The sequence below is a fragment of the Tachyglossus aculeatus genome, chromosome 4 (genome assembly GCF_015852505.1).
Source record: "Tachyglossus aculeatus isolate mTacAcu1 chromosome 4, mTacAcu1.pri, whole genome shotgun sequence".
Taxonomy (NCBI): Eukaryota; Metazoa; Chordata; class Mammalia; order Monotremata; family Tachyglossidae; genus Tachyglossus; species Tachyglossus aculeatus.
In genome coordinates, this window is record NC_052069.1 from 119405829 (window position 1) to 119433815 (window position 27987).

Consider the following 27987-nt stretch of genomic DNA (forward strand, 5'->3'; position numbering starts at 1 on the left):
TACTTTTTCCCTATCAGAGGTGAGAGCAGGTGTTTGCAGAGAGGCTGGTTTTTTGACATCTGAGGCCTCTTCCTTAGAGCCTAATGCTCCCAGCTAATTTTCACTAACCAGTCTGCCTCAAACACCATCGTTGTTTTCTCCAGGTGGGAATGGCTTTCTCCATATTGAAAGTCCAAGGATCTCAGACTGGAAGCTTGCATTTGTAAAGTCAGTACCAATTTTCCACAGGGGGAAAAAGAAGAGAGTGACAGGGATGGAGATTGTCCTTTTCACCCATAGCAATAGGGTTGCTCCTCTATACCCCTTGACTATAAGCTCCTTGAGGGCAGAGATCATGTTTACCAACTCTATTGTACTCTACAGTTACAAGCTCTTAGTACAGTGCTCTGCACACAGTAAGCACTCAATACGTAACATTAATTGATTCACCATTGTAGGCCCATTCTCAAGAATTCATCTGGGTAACATCTGATGCTACTGGGGAAGGTGATTCTGGCTTTGCTTTAGACTTATTTAGAGTGGCCTCAAGATATCCTGAGAACCTTGAAAAATAAACCAAACCCCTTTGGAACCTTTTCAAAGTTACAGCCCTAATGCCAAGAGCTCTCCTTACCCCAAGACTGAAGGAACATGGCCTAGTGAAAACAGTACAGGCCTGGGAGTTAGAGGACCTTGCTGCTCCTGGAAGGATCCTCTCCTCAGAGCGCCGCCATAGACACCCGGGACTCTGTTCCCGAGAGGCCCGTTCGCCATCACACCGCGTGGTCCCCGCTGCTCCTGGAAGGCTCCTCTTCTCAGAGCGCCCCTATAGACGCCCCCTGCTTCCACCCCCCCTTCCCCCCACTTAAGCAACCTTCCTTAAAGTGCCCCCCATACCCCCCTTCCCGGTCAGGACCTGCCTGACTGACTCTCCCCCGCCCTCCCCCGGGAAAAAGGCCCTTGTTATCACCAAGTTATATTAAGGACAACCTCATTCGCACCTACTCAGCCCTCCCATTCTAGTTGGATGTTCACTCCTCTCCCCAGATATCTCTGCTCCCTGACCCCCTTAACAGGTCCACCCTACTCCAGCACATAATAGTTTGTATCTGCTCTCTGTGACATCATTATCTGCCAATTTTATTATTGCCGTAGCATGTTAATCGTTAACTACTCCCTGTGATGCCATCGCCTATTTGTATCATTGCTACTGTTTTATCGCTTCTGCATCTCAATTGTTAACCTCCCGCTGTACTGTCACTCACCCTGCTGACCTCACGATGAACTTTCAATTCCCTTGCTCCCAACTGCCATTCCCATTCCTCACCTTCCCCTTCCCCTCTCCCACCCAGCTTTTTCCCTCCCTCTTCCCCACCAAGACCACTCCCCCTCACCCCCTAACAAGGATCCCTCTGTACCAGCGCCAATCCTCCACTCCTCTCTCCCGGCCCCCTCCCTCCCCTCCTCCCCGCCCCCACCCCATCCCAGTTCTCCTTTCCCATCACCACCTCTCTTCCCACTCTCCCCACCTAGGCCCCCACCAACTCATCCCAATCCAAACCCTCCCCACCCCTCACACCCTTCCTCCTCCCTCCCCTTCCTCGACAGCTACTGCCAAGTGTGGCCTCTGGAACCCCTGCTCCATTTTAAGTAAGATCCCTTTCATCCTGGACCTATTCCTTTCCAGCTCTCTACTCCTCCTCGCCCTAACTGAAACATGGTTGTCTCTGGATGACACGGTCTCTTCTGCTGCTCTCTCCAGTGGAGGCCTCTTCTTCTCCCACTCCCCCAGACTCGCCGGAAAAGGAGGAGGTGTAGGTTTCCTTCTCGCCCCCCAATGTCGCTTTCGCACTATCCCTCCTCCCCCTTCCCTTTCCTGCCCTTCCTTTGAAGCCCACATTATTCACCTCTACCACCCTCTCCAGATTCTTGTAGCCATCATCTATTGCCCCCCCCAGCCCCACCTCCAACTTCTTTAACGATTTTGACCCCTCCCTCACCTTCCTTCTCTCCTTTTCCATGCCCACTCTGATCCTCGGAGACTTCAACATCCACATGGGTATCCCTGGTGACTCCTCTGCTGCCCGCCTTCTATCTCTCCTTGACACTGCCAACCTCTTGCTCCACCCCACCTCTCCCACTCACCAACTTGGTCATACCTTCGACCTCATCATCTGCTACCGCTGCACTGTGTCCACCCTCACCAACTTTGAAATCCATCTCTCTGATCATAATCTTCTCACCTGCCTCCTCACTCACACTCCTTTCCCCTGTAAATCCATATTACTCCCTCACAGAGATCTCCTCTCTCTTGACCCCATCCACCTTTCTGAGCGCCTCACACCCCACCTCGCCTCCCTCTCCTCTCCGCCCAGTCTTGATGATCAGATTACTGCTCTCAACTCTACCCTTTCTACTCAGCTAGACTCACTCACTCCCCTTTCCCTTCACCGCTCTCGTACCACTAACCCACAGCCCTGGATCACTGCCACTGTCCGCCTCCTTCACTCTTATACTCGAGCTGCCAAACGCTGCTGGCGAAAATCTAAACACTATGCCAACCTCGTTCACTTCAAGTTTATCCTTTCCTGCCTTAACTCAGCCCTCTCCTCTGCCAGACAAAACTATTTCTCCTCACTTATTGACACCCATGCCCATCATCCCCGTCAGCTGTTCCATACATTCAACTTCCTTCTTAGGCCCCCGGTTCCTCCCCCTCCTCCTTCCCTCACCCCCAACGATCTGGCCTCCTACTTCATTAACAAAATTAAATCCATCAGGTCCAATCTCCCCAAAGTCACTCCCCCTCCTTCTCCAACCCCCCAGCTCTCAACACTCTCTGTTACTCTCCCATCCTTCCCAGCAGTATCCTCAGAGGAGCTCTCCTCCATCCTTTCAGGTGCTACTCCGGCCACCTGTACTTCTGACCCCATTCCTTCTCATCTCATGAAATCTCTTGCCCCGTCCCTTCTCCCCTCTTTAACTTCCATCTTCAACCGCTCACTCTCCACTGGTTCCTTCGCCTCTGCCTTCAAACATGCCCATGTTTCTCCCATCCTAAAAAAACCCTCTCTTGACCCCACCTCACCTTCTAGTTATTGCCCCATCTCCCTCCTACCATTCCTTTCCAAACTCCTTGAACAAGTTGTCTACACACGCTGTCTCGAATTCCTCAACACCAACTCTCTCCTCGACCCCCTCCTGTCTGGCTTGCATCCCCAACATTCCATGGAAACTGCCCTCTCAAAGGTCACCAATGACCTCCTGCTTGCCAAATCCAACGGCTCATACTCTATCCTAATCCTCCTCGACCTCTCAGCTGCCTTCGACACTCTGGACCACCCCCTTCTCCTCAACACACTATGCAACCTTGGCTTCACAGACTCCGTCCTCTCCTGGTTCTCCTCTTATCTCTCCGGTCGTTCATTCTCAGTCTCTTTTGCAGGCTCCTCCTCCCCCTCCCATCCCCTTACTGTGGGGGTTCCCCAAGGTTCAGTTCTTGGTCCCCTTCTGTTCTCCATCTACACTCACTCTCTTGGTGACCTCATTTGCTCCCACGACTTCAACTATTATCTCTACGCTGATGACACCCAAATCTACATCTCTGCCCCTGCTCTCTCCCCACTCTCCAGGCTCGCATCTCCTCCTGCCTTCAGGACATCTCCATCTGGATGTCTGCCCACCACCTAAAACTCAACATGTCCAATACTGAACTCCTTGTCTTCCCTCCCAAACCCTGCCCTCTCCCTGACTTTCCCATCTCTGTTGACGGCACTACCATCCTTCCCGTAACACAAGCCTGCAACCTTGGTGTCATCCTCGACTCCGCTCTCTCATTCACCCCTCACATCCAAGCTGTCAGCAAAACCTGCCGGTCTCAGCTCTGCAACATTGCCAAGATCCGCCCTTTCCTCTCCATCCAAACTGCTACCCTGCTCGTTCAAGCTCTCATCCTATCCTGTGTGGACTACTGTATCAGCCTTCTCTCTGATCTCCCATCCTCGCGTTTCTCCCCTCTTCAATCCATACTTCATGCTGCTGCCCAGATTGTCTTTGTCCAGAAATGCTCTGGGCATGTTATTCCCCTCCTTAAAAATCTCCAGTGGCTACCAATCAATCTGCGCATCAGGCAGAAACTCCTCACCCTGGGCTTCAAGGCTGTCCATCACCTCGCCCCCTCCTACCTCACCTCCCTTCTCTCCTTCTACAGCCCAGTCCGCACCCTCTGCTCCTCTGCCGCTAATCTCCTCACCGTGCCTCATTCTCACCTGTCCCGCCATCGACCCCCAGCCCACGTCATCCCCCTGGCCTGGAATGCCCTCCCTCTGCCCATCCGCCAAGCTAGCTCTCTTTCTCCCTTCAAGGCCCTACTGAGAGCTCACCTCCTCCAGGAGACCTTCCCAGACTGAGCCCCTTCCTTCCCGTCCCCCTCGTCCCCCTCTCCATCCCCACCATCTTACCTCCTTCCCTTCCCCACAGCACCTGTATATATGTATATGTTTGTACATATTTATTACTCTATTTTATTTGTATATATCTATTCTATTTATTTTATTTTGTTAATATGTTTGGTTTTGTTCTTTGTCTCCCCCTTCTAGACTGTGAGCCCACTGTTGGGTAGGGACTGTCTCTATGTGTTGCCAGCTTGTACTTCCCAAGTGCTTAGTACAGTGCTATGCTCACAGTAAGTGCTCAATAAATATGATTGATTGATTGATTGACCTGGCTTCTAATCCTGGCTGTGCCGATTGCTTTCTCTGTGACCTTGGGCAAATCACTTAACTTCTCTATGCCCCAGTTTCCTCAGCTGTAAAATGGAGATTCAATCTTATTCCCTCCTAATTAGACTGTGAGCCCCATGTGGAACAGGGACTGTGCCCAGCCTTATAAACATGTACCTACACCAGTACTTAGAACAGTGCTTGGCACATAGTAAGTGCTTAACAAACACCATAAAAAAAGAGGAAGCCTTGATTAACTTGTATTTACCCCAGGACTTCATACAGTCTTTGGTGCACAGTAGACGCTTAGTAAATACCATTAAAAAGGAAAGATAACTTTTTGGCTCTGTTCATTTTCCCTACCATTCTGAGGTAACAATAATAATAATAACAATAATAATAATTTTAATATTTAAGCACTTACTGCATGCTAAGAACTGAGGTGAGTACAATACAATTGGATACAACCCCTGTTCCACATGATGCTCAGTGTCTAATTGGGAGGAATATAGGTATTGAATCCTCACTTTACACATGAGAAAACTGAGGCACAGTGAAGTTATGCCTTTCATCCAAGGTCATGCAACAAGCAAGTGACAGAGCTGGGTTTAGAACTTAGATCTTCTAACTTTTGATTCTGCATTTTTTCCACTAGGTCACCCTGCTGCTCCTCTCCCTTCTCTGTTTACCCTTCTTCAGTTCTCTCCCTTCATTTACCCAATCTAACTTGGCCTTCTCAGAGTCTGGGGATATCATCTCCTTCTATCTTCCAGCCAATACTGGCTCTGCTCTGGCTGATTGACAAAACTGGAAGCTGATTCAATGGGAAAAGTTCTCTAACTGCTCCACTTGCATTAGCGTATACCTTTCAAGTACCACTTCTTGGACATGCGATTAAAACAGCCTCTGAAACGTGAGAAAGGATAGATAACTAAAGATTAGATTAGAGAAAGCACAATTTATATTACTTTTAAGGTTAATATGAACAGACAAAAGAGGTTTAGTTTTGAAATGTAGGTTAAAGCTGAGGTAATGGATTTATGATAATGGGAAATGTATAGAATTTACTAAAAGGGTTTTTAACAAAGAACGGGCTGAAGGAGGAGAAATTGGAGAGCAAGAAGGGATCCAGGAGGGATTAATCTTTGTCTCTAGCTCTCCCAGTCCTACAGGGAAGCTAAGTAGCATTTTTGGAGGAGAGTGACACTGCTGAGAGTGTTTGGTGAGCCTAGGATTAGCTGTGAGAAACTGGCTGGGATTTTGCCCTGCCTGATAATCAATCAATGGTATTTATGGAGTATTTACTGTGTGCCAAGCACTGAACTAAGCACTTGGGGGAGCATAATATAAAAGAGATGGTAGACATGTTCCCTGCCCACAGCTAGCTTAATAAGGGAATCTGCACAGTAGTGGATGGATGGGGGGAAACTGCATCTCTCCAGGGTAACAACAAGGACCACGACATTTCCAATACTAATTATCTGCCTGTGTGGATACTTGCTTCCAAATCCCTAAGACTTCCTCAACATCCCACCCAAACTGACTCCACTCTGCTGCCAGTTTCATCATTACTAGAGAGGAAACTGAAAAGTCAAAGGGGGAGGAGAGGAGAGGTTTCGAGGAGCAGAGATGTCATAACTATAATACTATGAGGGGTTTGTATGGCTTTAAAGCCCCTTTGACTCATGCGATCCCACTGAGCTGAGTTGATCCACTCTCCAAAGTGTGGGGGGAATCAAGGCCAACTTTCTAAGAAATGGAGAAACTGTAAGCTCCTTCCCCCTCTTGGCTGTAATGTCTTTGTGAGTGTGGCAGGGATCACATCTACTGACTCTAAGTGCATTATCTCAAGCTATTAGTACAGTGCTCTTGGACATAATAAATGATCAGTAAATGTCATTGATTAATAGAGAAGAGAAACAGGAAGCAATATTTATGAGCAACTTGAACACAGTAAAAATGAGAAGTAGCATGGCCTAGTGGAAAGAGCACATAACTGGGAATCTGAAGTCCTGAGTTCTAAAACTGGCTCTCTCACTTGCCTGCTGTGTGTCCTTGGGCCACTCACTTCACTTCTCTGTGCCTCAGTTTCCTTATATATAAAATGGGGATTAAATACCTGTTCTCCTTTTCCTTTAGACTGTATGTCCCATGTGGGGCAAGAACTGTGGTGAACCTGATTGAACTGTATCTAGTTCAGCACTTAGCATAGTGCTTGGCACACAATAGGCTCTTAACAAATACTACAATCATTATCTCTAAAACTACTAATGACACCTTGGCCTGAGAATTTCCAGGTTTTTTAGTGTAGATTGAGTCCTATTTTACCTCCTGTGTTTTTAGTTGCTTGGGAGATGGCAAAGTGCTTTTGCTGTGCTTAGAACCTTAATGGAAATTCTCCTTTTCAGGAATCTGATAGGAACTCAAAAGAAGTAGTGTGACCTAAAGGATAGAAAACACACCTGGGAGTCAGAAGAAACTGGATTCTAATCCTGGCTCTGCCTCCTGTCTGTTGTGTGACCTTGGGCAAGTCACTTCACTTGTCTGTGCCTCAGTTTCTTCATCTTCAAAATGAATGACGATGAAGACTGTGAGCCCAGTAAGGCACCTGGGCTACGTCCAACTTTATTAGCTGGTATCTATCCCAGCGCCTAGTACAGTGCCTGGCACATAGAAAGTGTTTAATGAATGCCATTAAAAACAAAACAAAATAAACAAAAAACACTAGCAAATACATTGGATATAATGTACCAGTGGTTTTTGGCCAGCCGGGAGGCTTCAGGGATTATCCGATGTGATACATCTCCTCTTCAGTGTTTTCCCTTATGAGGGGACTGGGGAGGGCATCTTATCCTCAGTTTTCTAGCAGTCCCTCCTAGACTTTGGCTGCGCGCTTCCATTTCTCATGAGCCTCCGCTTTAGATCATTTCCCCTGTTCCTTGTTTAATTTGTTTACTGGGGTTTCAAATAAGTCTGTAAGATTTATGAATGCAGAAAGAAGTAAGTCAGAGGAGTTACATTAAATAAATATGACTTTTAAAACCAAGACAAACTTAAACAAACAATGCCTCTTCCCTTCTAGGTCATTATTTTTACGCATTTATCCATCTTGCACAGTGCAGCGGAAAACCATCAGCCGGAGGGCAAGGACGCCTCCTGTTGGGGTCACCGTTGTCACATATAAACAGCTCAGGAATGGGTTGTGCCCTGTGGTGCCTTAGAACAGAAAGATGGAATGGTCCTGCTTGGCTGGTCTACTGCTCTCTGCCTCAAGGCCACCCCCCCAGGAAGGTCAGGGGGTCCATGCACCCATTTGTCTGACAGATAGACCTCTCAGAGACAGTCGGAGGGCAGCATTGGCAGGAGGGGTCTTTAGCAGTCATCACTGCCCATCCCAGGATGCTGGTACCTCGGCTCCTTGGGTCTGAATAACCTCTTTGAGAAGGAGCGACCAGCCCCAACAGATTCAGCCACTCCGGGGAACTGGAAGCTGCTTGCAAGCCAGTCTTTCAAGAAAAGAGAAAGATAACAACCCCCCTGGCTACGGAGAGATTTCTACTCTCAGGTAGGGACCAAGTGTGCTAAGGTCACTAGTGATTTATTCAACTTTTCCATCCACAGACAAAACTTTTAATTAAAACTAAGGAGAAAAAATCGAGAGACAGAGCGGGGAGCACGCGGAGTCTGACAGTTTCAATTTTCACTTACAGCTTACTTGTCGGGATTGATACCTTTCTCCTTCCTGCCAAAGAGCATCCGTTTGCTCCCATAAATCTCCCTCCATGATGGGGGAAAACTGGTGCCTTAACCCTTGCAGAGAGGGATATTTCTGTTCCCATGAGCAAGGGTACATTCCAACTCATTCTATCCATAAAGGAATTGGGAGAGGGAGCAAAGTTGCGGTTGGGGAAGCTGGACTGCAGCAATTGGGCTTGGGTGTACAAACTGAGGCTAATCCAGAGGAAATGGGTTGTTTTAATGTCAAGATATAAGGGCTGATGGCAGAGTGGAGGCAGAACTTCAAAATCTGCATTATAAACTATTCATGCTTGAATGTGGTTGCCTCAAGTCCCAAGCCTGGAAGCAGTGTGGCCTAGTGCAAAGAGCCTGGGAATCAGAGGACCGGGGTTCTAATCTCAGCACCACTACTTGCCTGTAGCATGACCTTGGGCAAGTCACTAAACTTTTCTATTCCTTAGTTTCCTCATCTGCAAAATAAAGACTCAATTCCTGTTCTCCCTCATACTTAGCCTGGGAACCTCATGGGAGACAGGGACTGTGTTCTACCTGATTATGTTGCATCTACTCCAGTGATTAGTACAGTGGTTGGCACGTAATAAGTGCTTAACAAATATTATTATATAACATATGATAATGACAAGCAGTGTGCACTAGTGGATAGAGCTTGAGTCTGGGAATCAGAAGGACCAGGTTCTAATTTCAATTCTGCCACTTGTCTGCTGTGTGACCTTAGGCAAGTCACTTAACTTCTCTGTGCCTCAGTTAACTCTTCTGTAAAATGTGGATTAAAACTTCTAGCTCCATGTGAAAAATTAACTGTATCCAATTTGACTAGTTTGTATATCCCTAGTGCTTATTGCAGTGCTTGTCAAATAGAAAGCACTTAACAAACCATTAAAAAAATACAGGGTATTTTCAGGGCTAAAGGCATGCTTGGAAATATTCCCCTAATCCTGGGTTTACCTAGGCAGAATTCCTGAGATTCAGGGACTCGCCAAAATGTCTCCTAAGCATATGAGGCTTGGGACACTTACTTCACCCCAACCCCCAAGCGTAGTTCTATCTTTGCTCCCAGAGCTAATAGTAGGAAAGTCAGGCTTTCAGCAACAGGAATTGAAACCGGTACATTCTATTTTAATACCTCTCCTCATTATGCATGTGGTTTGTGGAGTTCAAATACTGGCAAAACAAATCCAGTCACCAGCGAAATGAAGCTTTTCTTGGGTGGAATGTTATTCCCATATTGGTCAACAGTTGAAGAGAGGGTTACTGAAGAGAGATGGAGGACATCAAGATGAACCGTGTCCCTTCCCAACTTAAATCTGTGGGGTCAGAACATTGTTTTGGGGCACTAAACACAGTAGATTTGGTGGTATTGTAGTTGGAATTATTAGAGTTGTACATACAGAGACACACACTCTCTCTTTCTCTCTCACTCTCTCACTGACCCTGGATCTTTGGATGGAACCGCCTTCATGACCACTCATTCAATTGAGAATGGCTATGAAGATCAATATTTTTAATATGCTTTCTATGATGATGCTCTGTAGAGCTGATGAGTCTTTAGATAAGGTCTTTAGAATGAGGATGATCCTTCTAAGAAGCAGGAGGGTAATGAGCATGAACATAATGATGTGACACTGATGATGATGGTGTTAACTTTCAAAGCCTCATTCCAAGGGGCCAGAGCAGAGATTCTAGTATCCTTGGAATCTTTATCTGGTCTTCTTCCTGGTTCCACTAAGGACAGGGCTATGTCTCTGAAATTGATTTTTTTTGGTATTTGTTAAGCACTTATAATGTGCCAGAGATTATACTAAGTGCTGGAATAGATACAAGCTAATCAGATTGGACACAGTCCATGTCACACATAATAATAATAATAATGATGGTATTTGTTAAGCGCTTTCTAAGTGCCAAACACTGTTCTATGCATTTGGATAGATACAAGGTCATCAGGCTGTCCCACGTGGGGCTCACAATCCCAATCCCCATTTTACAGATGAGGCAACTGAGGAACAGAGAAGTTTAGTGACTTGTCCAAAGTCACACAGCTGACAAATGACAGACGAGGGATTAGAACCCACAACCTCTGACTCCCAAGGCTGTGCTCTTTCCACTAAGCCGCACTGCTTCTCTATGGAACTCATAGTCTTAATCCCCCTTTCACAGATAATGTAACTGAGGCACAGAGAAGTTAAATGACTCGCTCATGATCACACAGCTGACAGTAGAGAGCCAAAATTAGAAGCCAGGTCCTCTGACCCCCAGACCTGTGCTCTTTCCATTAGGCCTCACTGCTCCCTTAATTTTATTAAGAAAATGGATTCCTTAATATGATTCTCAGTAGCAGCATCTACCTGTTGTACTACATTCCACCCACAAACATGACCACATCCTTGCTGCTTTACCCAACTTCACAAGTGGTTAAGGAGGTGACTTTGCTGATGGCAGTCTATGACCACTCACTTCCCAGTTTTACTTGTCTTTTTGTCTTCTCTTGAGGGTGACTGTGAGTCCGGATTCAGGACATAAGAAGGGTTTCCTTCCAGGCTGACTGTGAAGGACTCAAGGAGGTTCCCTTTCACTGCATTTCCCTCAATCTCAGTTTCTCTATCTGAAAAATGGAGTTATCTATCACCCTCATTACATGTCTCTCTGTCTTTGCACAATTTTTCAGAGCCCCTTGGGTGGAAACTGCTAATGAAATACCACCTGTAACTATTCTAAAATGATAGATAGGAGTCAGAAGGACATAGGCTCTAATCCCAGCTCTGGCACGTGTCTGCTGTGGGACTCTGGGCAAGTCACTTCACTTTCCTGTGCTTCAGTTCCCTCATCTGTAAAATGGGGATTAAGACTGTGAGCCCTATGTAGGACAGGTTTGTACTTCCCAAGCACTTAGTTTGTAGTTTGTAGTTTAGTTTGTAGTTTGTAGCTTAGTTTGTACTTCCCAAGCGCTTAGTACAGTGCTCTGCACATAGTAAGTGCTCAATAAATACGATTGATGATGATGATGATGATGACAGGTACTGTGTAGCAGCAAACCGCTCCTTAGTTTGACATCCATCAGCATAGCAGTGTCATTGGGTCCAAATGAAGTCTATCTATCACAGGGCCCTGCCAGCTCTTCTGCAATTGTGTTCTTCTTATACCCTTTCATTCAAGCCATTCTACACCTGTCTAGGATGCATCCTCAGGTTTTGACTGTGCCTTGTTTCCTACGCTCTGCTCTGACCTGAACATCTGCTCTTAGCAAGGATGCAACACAGTCAGCACTCTTCTCCCCCACATAAGCAAAGGGTGAGGGCTTTGCATAAAGGCCTCCCTGTGTGGAGAGGATCTGTCCCCGCTGCCATCCAGCAAAAGGAAGAAATAGTGGGCAAAGGCAGAGAATTCCCCAAACTCCCAAAATAGTGCATCTGGAGCCTTTTAAAGGAAGAAGAGAGCATTTCTAGTCCATTATGACTGGGGCTAGTAGTATGCAAATTCTTTGAGGGCAGGGATCATGTCTACCAATGCTATTAATAATAATAATAATAATGATGGTATTTGTTAAGTGCTTACAGAGAAGCAGCATGGCTCAGTGGAAAGACCGTGGACTTGGGAGTCAGAGGTCATGGGTTTGAATCCCCGCTCTGCCACTTGTCAGCTGTGTGACCTTGGGCAAGCCACTTAACTTCTCTGGGCCTCAGTTACCTCATCTGTAAAATGGGGATTAAGACTGTGAGCCCCGCATGGGACAACCTGATCACCTTGTATTCCCCCAATGCTTAGAAGAGTGCTTTGCACATAGTAAGCACTTAACAAATACCATTATTATTATTATTATTATTACTATGTGCCAAGCCACTGTTCTAAGCACTGGCATAAATACAAGGTAATCAGGTGGTCCCATTTAGGGCTTACAGACTTAATCCCCACTTTGCAGATGAGGGAACTGAGGCACAGAGAAGTGAAGTGAGTTGCCCCAAATCACACAGCTGATAAGTGGCAGAGCCGGAATTAGAACCCATGACCTCTGACTCCCAAGTCTGGGCTCTTTCCACTCAGCCACGCTGCTTCTCAAGTCCTCAAAAACCTCCAATGGCTACCAATCAATCTGCGCATCAGGCAGAAACTCCTCACCCTGGGCTTCAAGGCTCTCCATCCCCTCGCCCCCTCCTACCTCACCTCCCTTCTCTCCTTCTACTGCCCAGCCCGCACCCTCCACTCATCCACCGCTAATCTCCTCACTGTACCTCGTTCTCGCCTGTCCCGCCATCGACCCCCGGCCCACGTCATCCCCCGGGCCTGGAATGCCCTCCCTCTGCCCCTCCGCCAAGCTAGCTCTCTTCCTCCCTTCAAGGCCCTGCTGAGAGCTCACCTCCTCCAGGAGGCCTTCCCAGACTGAGCCCCTTCCTCCCTCTCCCCCTCGTCCCCCTCTCCATCCCCCCATCTTACCTCCTTCCCTTCCCCACAGCACCTGTATATATGTATATATGGTTGTACATATTTATTACTCTATTTATTTATTTATTTATTTATTTATTTATTTATTTATTTTACTTGTACAGTTCTATCCTATTTATTTTATTTTGTTGGTATGTTGGGTTCTGTTCTCTGTCCCCCCCTTTTAGACTGTGAGCCCACTGTTGGGTAGGGACTGTCTCTATGTGTTGCCAATCTGTACTTCCCAAGCGCTTAGTACAGTGCTCTGCACATAGTAAGCGCTCAATAAATACGATTGATTGATTGATTGATAGTACAATAATAATAATAATAATTATGGGATTTGTTAGGTGTTTACTTTGTGCCAAGTGCTATTCTAAGCATTGGGGTGAATACAAGCAAATCGGATTGGTCACAGTCCCTGTCCCACATGGGGCTCACAGTCTCAATCCCCATTTTACCGAAGAGTTCACTGAGACACAAAGAAGTGAAGTGACTTTCCCAGGGTCACACAGCAGTTAAGTGGGGGAGCCGGGATTAGAACCCATGACCTTCTGACTCCCAAGCCCATGCTCTAGCCACCACACCATGCAGTGTTTTCTTGATAGATATCACTGATTGATTAATTGATTACTCTAGGAAATGATGTTATTTCTCACTGGATGTTTTAGAGGGAGGTATTAGTAGCCACAATTCTTCATGGGCCTTCTGACTCATCTTCCCAGGGTTTGTATTGCCCAGAGCTAGGTAACTCTGTGATGAGTCTCAACTCTGAGATTGAGCTCTTGTCCACAGGTTATCCTAATTGCAGGTAGCACTCCAAGCTTTTCTACCCTTCTGCCTTAGTGCCCAACTCCACTAAAACTTCCATTCCTCAGAAAGGTCAGCATTATGGGGGCAGATAGGACCAATAATGTTCTCACCCATTAGGGGAGTCAACGCCACTTAGTGGAAAGATCACAGGAGAACCCAAGGACTGGGGTGTACTCCCGTTCTGCCCCTTGCCTGCTATGAGACCTTGGCCAAGTCACTTAACTTCTCTGTGTCTCTGTTTCCTTACCTGGAAAAACGGGGACTCGATATCTGTTCTCTCTCCTGTGTAGTTGTGAGACCCAAGTGGGACAGGAACAGTGTCCCAACTGATTACCTGGTATCTAACCCAGTACCTTCTACAGTGCTTGGCACGTAGTAACTGTTTAACAAACACAACTAAAATTATTATTAGTAGTAGTAGTAGCTTTTTGGATTCATTCAATAATCCCCTCAGACTATGAGTCCCATGTGAATCAAGAACTGTGTCCAACCTATCTTGTATCTACTCTGGAGCTTAGTACAGTGCTTGGCATATAAGTGCTTAATAAATGCCTTTTTTGTAGTTATTGTTATAATCAGTAGCCATGTTCAAGTCCCCTGGGACCTCCTGCTTAGTCTTTACGAGTCCAATCTGGCATAATAATAATAATAACAATAATAACAAGAATAATAATAATAATAACAATAATGGCATTTATTAAGCACTTACTATGTGCAAAGAACCGCTCTAACCACTGGGGATGTTACAAGGTGATCAGGTTATTCCACGGGGGCTCACAGTCTTAATCCCCATTTTACAAATGAGGTAACTGAGGCACAGAGAAGTTAACTGACTTGCCCAAAGTCACACAGCTGACAATGGGAGGAGCCGGGATTTGAACACACGACCTCTGACTCCAAAGCCCGGGCTCTTTCCACTGAGCCATGCTGCTTCTCAATATAAGGCAAACCATTCCAGCTAGTTACTCAGTGCCCTTTTGGTCAGATTAAAGAAGGATCAAAGGTTGCAGCAGCCAGCTTCAGCTCAAATTATTCACATCATTCTACCACTTGTAGGCCAGTTGGTTTTCTGTACAACAAAACAAAAACACATCATCATCAGTCGTATTTATTGAGCGCTTACTATGTGCAGAGCACTGTACTAAGCGCTTGGGAAGTACAAATTGGCAACATATAGAGACAGTCCCTACCCAACAGTGGGCTCACAGTCTAAAAGGGGGAAACAGAGAACAAAACCAAACATACTAACAAAATAAAATAAACAGAATAGATATGTACAAGTAGAATAAATAAATAAATAAATACAGTAATAAATATGTACAAACATATATACATATATACAGGTGCTGTGGGGAAGGGAAGGAGGTAAGATGGGGGTGATGGAGAGGGGGACAAGGGGGAGAGGAAGGAAGGGGCTCAGTCTGGGAAGGCCTCCACATCAGCTCAACACATCAGCTCTCTCAGAAAGCAGAGCTGTGTTTGCTGGTAGTAATAATACTAATGATAATGATAATTAAAATAATAATGTTTGCTTAGAATTTATTATGTTCCAAGCACTGTATTAATTACTGGGATAGATACAAGATAATCAGGTTAGACACCATACCTGTACCATAAGGGGCTCACAGTCTAAGGGGGAAGTAGAAGGGATATTGTGTCCCCATTTTACCGATGAGAACACTGAGGCATAGAGATAAGTGACTTGCACAGGGTCACACAGCAGGCAAGTGGCAGACCTGGAATTAGAATCCATATATGATCTGACTTCCAGGCCTGTGTTTTTTCCAGTAGTCCATGTGGCTTTGTAGCAACATTTTGTGTGCTATATTCAATCACTCAATCAATCAATTGTATTTATTGAGCGCTAACTGCATGCAGAGCACCGTACTAAGTCTTTGGGTGAGTACAATATAACCAAATTGGTAGACACCCTTCCTGCCCACAACAAGTTTAGAGTGGGAGACAGACATCAGGATAAATAAACAGTTGAAAGATGTGTACATTAAGTGCTGTGGGGCTGAAGGAGGGGTGAATAAAGGATGCAAATTCAAGTGCAAAGGTGACACAGAAGGGAATGGGAAGTGAGGAAATGAGGGCTTAGTTGAGGGAGACCTCTTGGAGGATTTTATTTAAAGGTCTCAGTGCTTATCCATGAAGTTGAATTCCTGGAGGGAGTCCTTGAGGGATAATTGAGGTGTGTGAGAAACACCAAGGGAAAGACTATAAGATTTACGAGTTGCTAGATGGAAAATTAAACAAATGCTCAGAGAGGCTAACACCTTCTTTAAGTCTTAATCTCTCCTCACACGGACATCACCAATGGTTTCCATATAAGTTTCACCAGTCAGTTAAAGAGAAGAACAGTCTATGTGACCTTTGAAGACTTAGGAGCAACGTCCCTTTCTTAAACCTTATGCAGAAAAATGAATATATCCATGGTCTGCACACAGCAGGTACTTAGCATAATGCCCTGCATAGAATGTCCTGCCTTTACAGTAGATTCACAGTGAATGCTGTGGAGGAGGTGAAAACTGATGCTCAAATACAGGAAGTTCAGAAAGCGTTCCCTGGAAAAAAAAATAAATGCTCTGAATAAAAAGATATTTGGGGAGATTTCCACAGGTAGCAAGTTCAAGTTGTGAAAAGAGATAACAATGAAAAGGACACAGCGAATGAAAGGCCAGTTGCACTGGAAGTCAAAACATGTAACAAAACTTTCAAGTACATAAGGAACAAAAGGCCAGCGAAGAAATTGATGAAACCTCTAAAAAATGGTCAAGGTTAGTTGTTGAGAGAGACATTCCTAAATGATGATCTACAATTTCTGTGTGTCTGTGGAACAGCAGGGCAGGCCAAATGTCAGAGAGTTTATATGTTAATTGCTGAGAGAACACCAACATGGGAAATGAAGTTTGAATAAGACCCAGTGATCCAATATTTTATAATGAAGTTTTTTTGTTGGGCCTGAAAGTATTTGTTATGAAAATTTCATCTTTTGAAAGATTTCTATTGATTTGGTATTGCATGTTTTATTTGATATAATAATAGTAACAAAAATAATAATTATTATGGTATTTGTTAAGAGCTTACTATGTGCCAGGCACTGTACTAAGCACTGGGGTAGATACAAGATAATTGGGTTGGACACAGTCCCTATCCCACATAGAGTTCACAGTCTTAATCCCCATTTTAAAGATGAGGAAACTGAGGTACAGAGAAGTGAAATGATTTACCCAAGGTCACACAGCACACAAGTGAGAAAGTCAGGATTAGAACCTAGGTCCTTTGACTCCCAAGCCCATGCTCTTTCCACTGGGCCATGCTGCTGATGTAATAGAAGAATGGAACATCATCATCAATCGTATTTATTGAGCGCTTACTATGTGCAGAGCACTGTACTAAGCGCTCGGGAAGTACAAATTGGCAACATATAGAGACAGTCCCTACCCAACAGTGGGCTCACAGTCTAAAAGGGGGAGACAGAGAACAAAACCAAACATACTAACAAAATAAAATAAATAGAATAGATGTGTACAAGTTAAATAAATAAATAAATAAATAAATAAATAGAGTAATAAATATGTACAAACATATATACATATATACAGGTGCTGTGGGGAAGGGAAGGAGGTAAGATGGGGGGATGGAGGGGGGACGAGGGGGAAAGGAAGGAAGGGGCTCAGTCTGGGAAGGCCTTTTTTCATCATCAATCATATTTATTGAGCGCTTACTATGTGCAGAGCACTGTACTAAGCGCTTGGGAAGGAACAGGCTCTTTCCCCTGCAGGGGACCCTTAAAAACATGGGTAAAGAGTGACTATAGTCATCAAGACCAGACAAGAGCAGGTCCAGGATGGAAGACAATCAAAGAAGAGTCAGTTGAAAGGGGCAGTCACTCAAAATATACTTTGAAAATTTGAGCAGTGCCGCTCACTTCCTCTTGTACCTCCTTTTTCTGTGACCCCATTGGTTCCCAAATGTGACCTGGGATCGGCACTGATTTGGGATGGGAACACTTTGTAGACACCCAGAGGGAAAAATGGAGAGAGAGTGACAGGGATTCAATAATGGAGTGATCCTAGTCTTCAGAAGCAGCACTCAGCAGGGCGGCTGCTGCTTCAACTCACCTATTTCTCCACAGGTTTTTCCTGTAATATAGCTTTGCCATGTAAATAGCATTCCTGTAATAATAATGATAATGATGATGGCATTTATTAAGCGCTCACTATGTGCAAAGCGCCATTCTAAGCACTGTATTTTTTTTATTTTTATAATGACATTTATTAAGCGGCATTTTATTTTTTTATAATGGCATTTATTAAGCTCTTGCTATGTGCAAAGCACTGTTCTAAGTGCTGGGAGGTTACAAGGTGATCAGGTTGTCCCACGGGGGGCTCACAGTCTTAATTCCCATTTTGCAGATGAGGTAACTGAGGCACAGAGAAGTTAAGTGACTTGCCTTCCAGAGACTGGTTGGAACAGAGGGACTGCATTTCAAATGATTCACTGCACTTTAATTCCCCCATGTCAAGTTTAGCTATGGTATTTATTAAGTGTTCACCACATGCCAAGCTTCTGTTCCACAGGGGGCTCCTAATTTAAGAAATAAGGGAAAGCAGAACAGCTATATTACCTTATTCCCATTTTATAGATGAGCAAACCGAGTCCCAGAGAGGTTAAACAACTTGAGCGAGGACACAGAGCAAGCCAGTGGAAGAGCTGGAATTAGGACCCACATGTCCTGACTCCTAGTTCATTCATTCATTCATTCTTTCAATCATATATATTGAGCGCTTACTGTGTGCAGAGCACTGTACTAAGCACTTGGGAAGTACAAGTTGGCAACATATAGATACGGTCCCTACCCAACAGCAGGCTCACAGTCTAGAAGGGGGAGACAGACAACAAAACAAAACATATTAACAAAATAAAATAAATAGAATAAATATATACAAGTAAAATAAATAGAGTAATAAATACGTGCAAACATATGTACACATATACAGGTGTTGTGGGGAGGGGAAGGAGGTAAGGCGGAGGGGATGGGCAGGGGGAGGAGGGGGGGAGGAAGGAGGGGGAGAGGAAGGAGGTGGCTCAGTCTGGGAAGGCCTCCTGGAGCAGGTGAGCTCTCAGTAAGGCTTTGAAAGGAGGAAGAGAGCTAGCTTGGCAGATGTGCAAAGGGAGGGCATTCCAGGCCAGGGGTCGACGGCGGGATAGGCGAGAACGAGGCACAGTGAGGAGATTAGTGGCAGAGGAGCGGAGGGTGCAGGCTGGGCTGTAGAAGGAGAGAATGGAGGTTAGGTAGGAGGGGGCGAGGTGATGAAGAGCCTTGAAGCTTAGGGTGAGGAGTTTTTGCCTGATGCGTAGGTTGATTGGTAGCCATTGGAGATTTTTGAGGAGGGGAGTAGCATGCCCAGACCATTTCTGCACAAAGACGATCCGGGCAGCGGCGTGAAGTATGGATTGAAGTGGGGAGAGACAGGAGGATGGGAGATCGGAGAGGAGGCTGATGCAGTAATCCAGTCAGGATAGGATGAGAGATTGAACCAGCAGGGTAGCGGTTTGGATGGAGAGGAAAGGGTGGATCTTGGCAATGTTGCGGAGGTGAGACCGGCAGGTTTTGGCGATGCATTGGATGTGAGGGGTGAACGAGAGAGCAGAGTTGAGGATGACATCAAGGTTGCGGGCTTGTGAGACGGGAAGGATGGTAGTGCCATCAACAGTGATGGGAAAGTCAGGGAGAGGGCAGGGTTTGGGAGGGAAGATAAGGAGTTCAGTCTTGGACATGTTGAGTTTTAGATGGCGGGCAGGCATCCAGATGGAGATGTCCTGAAGGCAGGAGAAGGCATGAGCCTGAAGGGAGGGAGAGAGAGCAGGGCCAGAGATGTAGATTAGGGTGTCATCAGCAAAGGGATGATAGTTGAAGTCATGGGAGCGAATGAGTTCACCAAGGGAGTGAATGTAGATGGAGAACAGAAGGGGACCAAGAACTGACCCTTGAGGAACCCCTTCAGTAAGGGGATGCGAGGGGGAGGAGGAGCCTGCAAAAAAGACTGAGAATGAATGGCTGGAAAGATAAGAAGAGAACCAGGAGAGGACAGAGTCTGTGAAGCCAAGGTCCGATAGCGTGTTGAGGAGAAGGAGGTGGTCCACAGTGTCGAAGGCAGCTGAGAGGTCGAGGGGGATTAGGATAAGAGTAGGAGCCGTTGGCTTTGGCAAGCAGGAGGTCATTGGTGACCTTTGAGAGGGCAGTTTCCATGGAATGTTGGGGACGGAAGCCAGATTGGAGGGGGTCGAGGAGAGAGTTGGCGTTGAGGAATTTGAGGTAGCAGGTGTAGATGACTCGTTCAAGGAGTTTGGAAAGGAATGGTAGGAGGGAGATAGGGTGATAACTAGAAGGTGAGGTGGGGTCAAGAGAGGGTTTTTTAGGATGGGAGAGACGTGGGCATGTTTGAAGGCAGAGGGGAAGGAACCAGTGGTGAGTGAGTGGTTGAAGATGGAAGTTAAGGAGGGGAGAAGGGACAGAGCGAGAGATTTCATAAGATGAGAGGGAATGGGGATGCATTTTTCACTGGTGCCACATTATCTGGTTTTCATTTTGCAAGCTCAAGAACCCAAAAGGGAGTGCAGTCTACATTTAGGCTTTTGAAGAGATAGTGCTGGTGCATCATTTCCTGCCCAGTGGAGGGTATCTGGCTGTTTAAGGATTGTTAAAAGCGAGGAAAGAAGCTAGTGGGATTTTTTTTCCACATGAAAAGGGCTGTGTATTATGTCCCTTCTGACATTAGCAGGTGGGTTTATGATTTATTCAAAGTCACGTGACTACTCTGCACCTTGGGATTTTCTCTTTGGCTAGAAGGCCCCTATCCTTCTCTTACCCCTTTGTTCTATTTTGGATCTGGCTTGTAATTTTCCCCTACCTCCTCCCCACACCCTCTCTCCCCTTTTAGACTGTGAGCCCACTGTTGGGTAGGGACTGTCTCTATGTGTTGCCAATTTGTACTTCCCAAGCGCTTAGTACAGTGCTCTGCACATAGTAAGCGCTCAATAAATACGATTGATTGATTGATTGATTGATTCACACTTTCATTAATATAAACAAAAACTTTGCTTCTGGAAAATGACAAGGAGTGAATAGTTTGGGTTGTAATTAAGTTCCTCAGCCTCTGTGTGTGTGTGTGTTTTTTTCTTTTTCCTTGCTTTTCCCAAGCTAATATTAATAATAATGTTTCTTAAGTGCTTACTATGTCATCAGTATAATATTTCTTAAGTGTGTACTATGTTCCAAATGCTGGGGAAGATACAAGAGCATTTAGTACAGTGCTCTTCACATAAAAATCACTCAATAAATACCATTGATTGATAATCAGGTTGGACACAGTCCATGTCCCACATGGGGCTTACAGTTTTAATCCCCATTTAACAGATGAGGTAACTGAGTCACAGAGAAGCACAGTACTAAGTGCTGGGGTAGATACAAGAAAATCTCACATGAGATTTTCAGTCTAAGTACAAAGGAGGACAGGTTTTGAATCCCTATTTTGTAGATGGGGGAACTGCGTTTAGAGCAATTAAGTGACTTGGCCTAGGTCACGGAGTAGACAAATAATGGAGCCGGTATTAGAACCCAGGTCCTCTGTCTCCCAGGCCCAAACTCTTTCCACTAGGGCATGCTGCTCCTCCCTATGTCATATCCTCCTCTCTAAAACTTCAACCTTGAGACACTTAGAGACACAGCCATCCACAGCAATGATTCATTTGCCTGTTTGTCTTTTCATTTTCTTTTCCCTCCTATTTACCATTGCTTCTGTGACTGTCTTCCCTGTTAGATTGTTGGGTCCCTGATTCTTTGAGCTCCGGTCATTTCCCTCTCTCAAACTCTCCCAAGCACTTTCCTGAAGCTCTGCACAGAGAAGGTACTCAGCAAATGGATTTATTGGCCAGCATGAAGTTTAGTGGAAAGGATATGGATCAGGATTTTAGTCTCCCATCTGTTTGGCTTACTGGGTAACATTATGAAAGTCAGTTCACTTCTATAGCCCCCAATCTTTCTTCTGTAAAATGGGAATAACCCCACTTTCCTATCCCTAGCTCACAAAAATATTGCGAGGATAATGTAAGTTGGCTGACAAATGCTTTTGGAAAACGAGAGAAACAAATCTGAGATATTATTTTAAGCATTATTATTTTGGAGCAGTTTGACCTAGTGGAAAGACAATGGGCCTGGAAATCAGAGGACCTGGATTCTAATCTTGGCTCTGCTACTTGCCTGATTTGAGACCTGGAGCAAACCTCTTAACTTCTCTGTATCTCAGTTACATCATCTGTAAAATGGGGATCAAGACTGTGAGCCCTATATTAGACAGTGACTGTGTTCAACAAGATTTTTTTTAATGGTATTTGCTAAGCTCTTACTATGTGCCAGACACTGTACTAAGAGCTAAATTTATCAGAATGGACACAGTCATTGTCACACATAAGGGTCACAGTCTTAATCCTCATTTTACAAATGAAGTAACTGAAGTCCAGAAAATTGAAATGACTTGCCCAAGGTCACACGGCAGACAAGAGGTGGAGCTGGGAGTCCTTCTGACTCCCAAGCCTGTGATCTTGCCACCAGAACACTCTGCTTCTTGTATCTACACCAGCACTTGGTCATGGTGCAGTGTATAGACCACGAGGCTGGGAGTCTGAAGGTCTTGGGTTCTAATCCCACATCTGCCACTTGTCTGTTATGTGACCTTGGGCAGGTCACTTCACTTCTTTGTGCCTCAGTTATCTGCACACAGTAAGTGTTCAATAAATAACATTGAATGATTTCCCCTGTTTTGGCTCCTTTTTAGTGTTGATTTTCCCATTGTGTCAGCCCTCCCCCTCCTCTTTTAGATTTGGAGCCTCCCGGGGCTTGGGGAGAGTATCCATGTATTCTTCCCAGTACCTAGTACAGTGCTTCACATCTTGTATGTGTTTCACCATATAACTCACTGTTGTGATTCTCTTCTGGGACCAGTTAAAGCAGATCCATCCCAAGCTTCAGGGGGAACAGCCATATTAGGTAACAGCTGGAGATGCTAAGGGATTGTGAGGGCTATTTATTCCTCGAAATAAAAAAAACAGGCACGGAGCCTAATGCTGCCACTCAAGGAGCAGATGGGGTGAGCCAATTCTGTATGTATATGAACCATTATTCATTGGCAGAATGTAATAAAGAACATAAGAAATGTCATTCCAGGTCAGACCTCCAAAACTGGCAGAGCTGGGACTGAGTCTGTGTGTTAGTTGTCTGGGAACTGAATGAAACTGAAAAATGCCAGATGTTTGCCCCACCTCCATTATGTCAGAAGACATGGGCCTAAACAAGCGAACAATACCTTCTCCTCCTCCAGTACAAAACTGACTTCAGTGTGCACATAATGGGGAGAAAATGAACACTCTCTTGCCTTTTCTGGAAAGGCGTCCTGGAGTTGATGGGGTTTGAAGCTGAGCTTGGAATTCTGGAAAGTTAGTACCTTGCTGAATTTGTTAGCTTCATGGTTCCTTGATGAAATGATCCCTGGGATCTTCTGTGATAGAAAAGACAAGATAAATAATATGCAATCAAACTCTTTGCAGGGAGAATCAAGGAAGATCGAGGAAACTTGAGAGCTCTCATTACTGATTTCTCCAATAGGGAAAGAAATGGCTGGTATTCTGTTCCACTTGGCAGGAGAAAAAAGGAGAGTCTGGAGAGTTATCAATCAATCAATCAATTGGATTTACTGAGCACTTACTATGTACAGAGCTCTGTACTATTTGCTTGGGAGAGTACAATATAACGGAGTTGGTAGACACATTCCCTACCCGCAACCAACGTACAGTATAATTAGCAATATGTGTCATGAACTCATTACCCTTGGAGGCAGTTGGAGTGTCTTTTGGGAGGATCATGGAAGAATTGACAAGGACACAACTATATGTCTTTGTTCTTGTAATAATATTTTGCATAGGCTTATCCAGTGAAACCAGGTCTGGCTGAAGTTTTATGGCAGCATGGCATTAGGGGAGTTATTTACTATCTGTCATGGTTTACTCTTTCAGCTGAGACTTAATTGAAAGCCTAGCACAATAATCATATATATATTCTTTCTACTAAACATAGTGATTTAATAGTAGAAAATATTTATTAAGCACTAACTGTATGCAGAGCATTATACTAAGGGCTGGGAAAGAATATGCTGGTGAGAATTAGATGTGGTCTCTGTCCCTCAGAGAGCTCAAATCTAAAATTAAAAAGGGGAAGAGGGGACTATCAACAGACACATGAGGAAAGACAAAACTATCAGGACACAAACACAACACAAAAGAGATGAGGTTATGGACAAATATAGAAATATAATTTAAAATGCCAGAGGATATTGTGACCTCGGTATGGGCAGGGAATGCGTCTACAAACTCTGTTGTTCTGTACTATCCCTAGCCCTTAGTACAGTACTCTGAACACAGTAAGTACTCAATAAATATGTTTGATAGCTACTAAGGTTAGAAGGGCAGTTTCAGGCTTCTCAGGGCTCAAAGTCCAACAGCCACAACTACAGCCTCCCTGGCATTCTACATATTGTGAGTTATGCACTCACGCTTCTCTTTCCCCATGATTAGAGGGAATTGAATTAAATAAAGATAGATCCTTTTTTCTGAGCATGTTAAAGTCATTTTGCAATTACCATGAAACATACGGGAAGCCATTATTACCAATCAATCAGTGGCATTGGTTGACTTTCTAATGAGTACATAGGAAGCAGATAGGCCTAGTAGAAAGAGCAAGGGCCTTTTAGTCAGAGTCTGTTGTTTCTAATCCCAGCTTGGCCACTTGCCTGCTGTGTGATCTTGGGAAAATCACTTAATTTCTCTGTGTTTTAGTTTCTTCATCTGTAAACTTGGGACTCAGTACTTGGTCTCCCTCCTAGTTAGACTGTGAGCTCCATGTGGGACATGAACTGTATCTGACCTGAGCATCTTGTATCTACAACAGCAATTAGTACAGTGCTTGGCACAGAGTAAGAGCTTTACAAATCCTACATTATTATAATTATTGTAAACCATTATGCTGAGAACTTGGGGCAGTACAACAGAAGGAAGACCCACATGACATACATTTTCTTAAGAAACTTACTATCAAATGGGGAGGATGGAAAGATAATCAAATATTTATAAATAGCGGGAGCAGGAGGAAGAAAAGCCTATAACAAGAAGTAGTACAAATAGATCAGGAAGAAATACCTGAATCAATTATTGAATATGCAAATAGATATACTTATGTACATAAGGGATGAGAATAAGAATAAAATACATATTTGCTAAGAGTGACTATCTAACACCAACCTACTCAACTTTGGTATCTCCTCTATCTCGCCACTGACACCTCTTCCACATTCTGCCTCTGATCTGAAACTCCCTCCCCCTTCACATCCAACAGATCACCAGAAACTCTCCCCACCATCAAAGCTTTATTAAATCTTATCACCTCTAAGAGACCTTCCCCATCTAAATAATCATTTCTGCTATTCTCGCTCCCTTCTGCATCAGCCTTGCGCTTGGATTTGTACCCTATGCTTAGACCATATGCTTAGACCATATGCTTAGACCCACCGCACCTATGAATATAACCATAATTGATTTTAATGTCTGTCTCCCCGTCTGGATTGCAAGCTCCTTGTGGGCAAGGAACATGTCTACCAACTTTGTTATATTATATTCTCCCAAGTGCTTAGCACAGTGCTCTTCACAAAGCACTAAATAAATATGATTGCTTCATTAATTTATCATGTTAAAGAATCTAAAATGCTCCGCTCCTCTGCCGCTAACCTCCTCACTGTACCTCGTTCTCACCTGTCCCTCCATCGACCCCTGACCCACGTCCTTCCCTTGGCCTGGAATGCCCTCCCTCTACACATCCGCCAAACTAGCTCTTTTCAAAGCCCTACTGAGTGTTCACCTCCTCCAGGAGGCCTTCCCATACTGAGCCCCCTTTTCCCTCCTCTCCTCCCCTCCCCATCGCCCCATCCCTCCCTCTGCCCTACCCCCTTCCTCTCCCCACAGCACTTGTATATTTTTGTACATATTTATTACTTTATTTATTTTACTTGTACATATTTACTACTCTATTAATGCTGTGCATATAGTTATAATTCTATTTATTCTGATGGTTTTGACACCTGTCTACTTGTTTTGTTGTCTGTCTCCCCCTTCTAATAATAATAATAATGATGGCATTTATTAAGCACTTACTATGTGCAAAGCACTGTTCTAAGCGCTGGGGAGGTTACAAGGTGATCAGGTTGTCCCACGTGGGGTTCACAGTCTTAATCGGCTCACAGTCTTAATCCTCATTTTACAGATGAGGTAACTGAGGCACAGAGAAGTTAAGTGACTTGCCCAAAGTCACACAGTTTGCCCAGCCCACACCTTCCACTCCTCTGCCGCTAATCTCCTCACTGTGCCTCGTTCTCGCCTGTCCCGCCATCGACCCCTGGCCCACATCATCCCCCTGGCCTGGAATGCCCTCCCTCCGCACATCCACCAAGCTAGCTCTCTTCCTCCCTTCAAAGCTCTACTGAGAGCTCACCTCCTCCAGGAGGCCTTCCCACACTGAGCCCCCTACTTCCTCTCCCCCTTCTCCCCCTCCCCATCCCCTCACCTTACCTCCTTCCCCTCCCCACAGCACTGTATATATGTATATATGTTTGTACGTATTTATTACTCTATTTTATTTGTATGTATTTATTCTATTTATTTTATTTTGTTAATATGTTTTGTTTTGTTGTCTGTCTCCCCCTTCTAGACTGTGAGTCCACTGTTGGGTAGGGACCGTCTCTATATGTTGCCAACTTGTAGTTCCCAAGCGCTTAGTACAGTGCTCTGCACACAGTAAGTGTTAGCGCTTAGTGTTTACCATGTTCCAAGCACTAGATACATGATAATCATGTTGGACACAGTCCATGTCTCAAATGGGGATCACAGTTTTAATCCCCATTTTACAGATAAGGTAACTGAGGCACAGAGAAGTTTATTGCTTTGCCCAAGTTCAAATAACAGAGAAGTGGCATAGCCAGGAGTCGAACCCAGGTCCTTCTGATTCCCAGGTCCATGCTCTATCCACTAGACCATGCTCTTCTCCATTCAAGTTGGAGCATAAGAGTAGATATCACTTAGAGGAAGATCTTTGGAGGAATCAAAATGCAAGCTAGGAAGTAACAGGGGAGGAAAGCTCACATCTAAGAGGGGGACAGCTAGTTGAGAACCTTAACAGTAATTGTGAAAAGTATTGGATGTGGAAGGAGATGGGGAACCCCTGGAGATTTTTTTAGGTGTGCCTACTGACATTTCAAGGAGGTGAGCCAGGAAGTAATGTACAATATAGACAGAAGGGGATTGAGGCAGGAGGCAGGGAGACCAGGGAGGAGGCTTATACAGTAGTCTAACATCCCCATTTTGAAGGTGATGTAACTGAGGACCATAGAGGTTAAGTGACTTACATACAAACACACAGCAAACTGTGGCTTTCCTAGGCTAGATGTAGGTATATTTCTATTACCATATTTTTAGGCCCCACATTGTTTTACTGAGTTATTGTTGGCGTATCTTCAAATTGTATATTATAAATTACTTATTCATCTGTCTCCCCCTCTAGATTGTAGGTTCAGTGTGGGCAGGGAACATGTCTGCTAACTCTACTGTATTATAGTCTCCCAAGCACTTAGTACAGTGCTCTGCACATAGTAAGTGCTCAGTAAATACTGTTGCTTGATCCTGATACCTAATGCAATTTAGTCTTACCCCTGAGATATCATCATCATCATCATCATCATCAATCGTATTTATTGAGTGCTTACTGTGTGCAGAGCACTGTACTAAGTGCTTGGGAAGTACAAGTTGGCAACATATAGAGACAGTCCCTACCCAACAGTGGGCTCACAGTCTAAAAGGGGGAGACAGAGAACAAAACCAAACATACTAACAAAATAAAATAAATAAATAAATAAATAGAGTAATAAATATGTACAAACACATATACATATATACAGGGGCTGTGGGGAAGGGAAGGAGGTAAGATGGGGGATGGAGAGGGGGACGAGGGGGAGAGGAAGGAAGGGGCTCAGTCTGGGAAGGCCTCCTGGAGGAGGTGAGCTCTCAGTAGGGCCTTGAAGAGAGGAAGAGAGCTAGCTTGGTGGATGGGCAGAGGGAGGGCATTCCAGACCCGGGGGATGACGTGGGCCGGGGGTCGATGGTGGGACAGGTGAGAACGAGGTACGGTGAGGAGATTAGC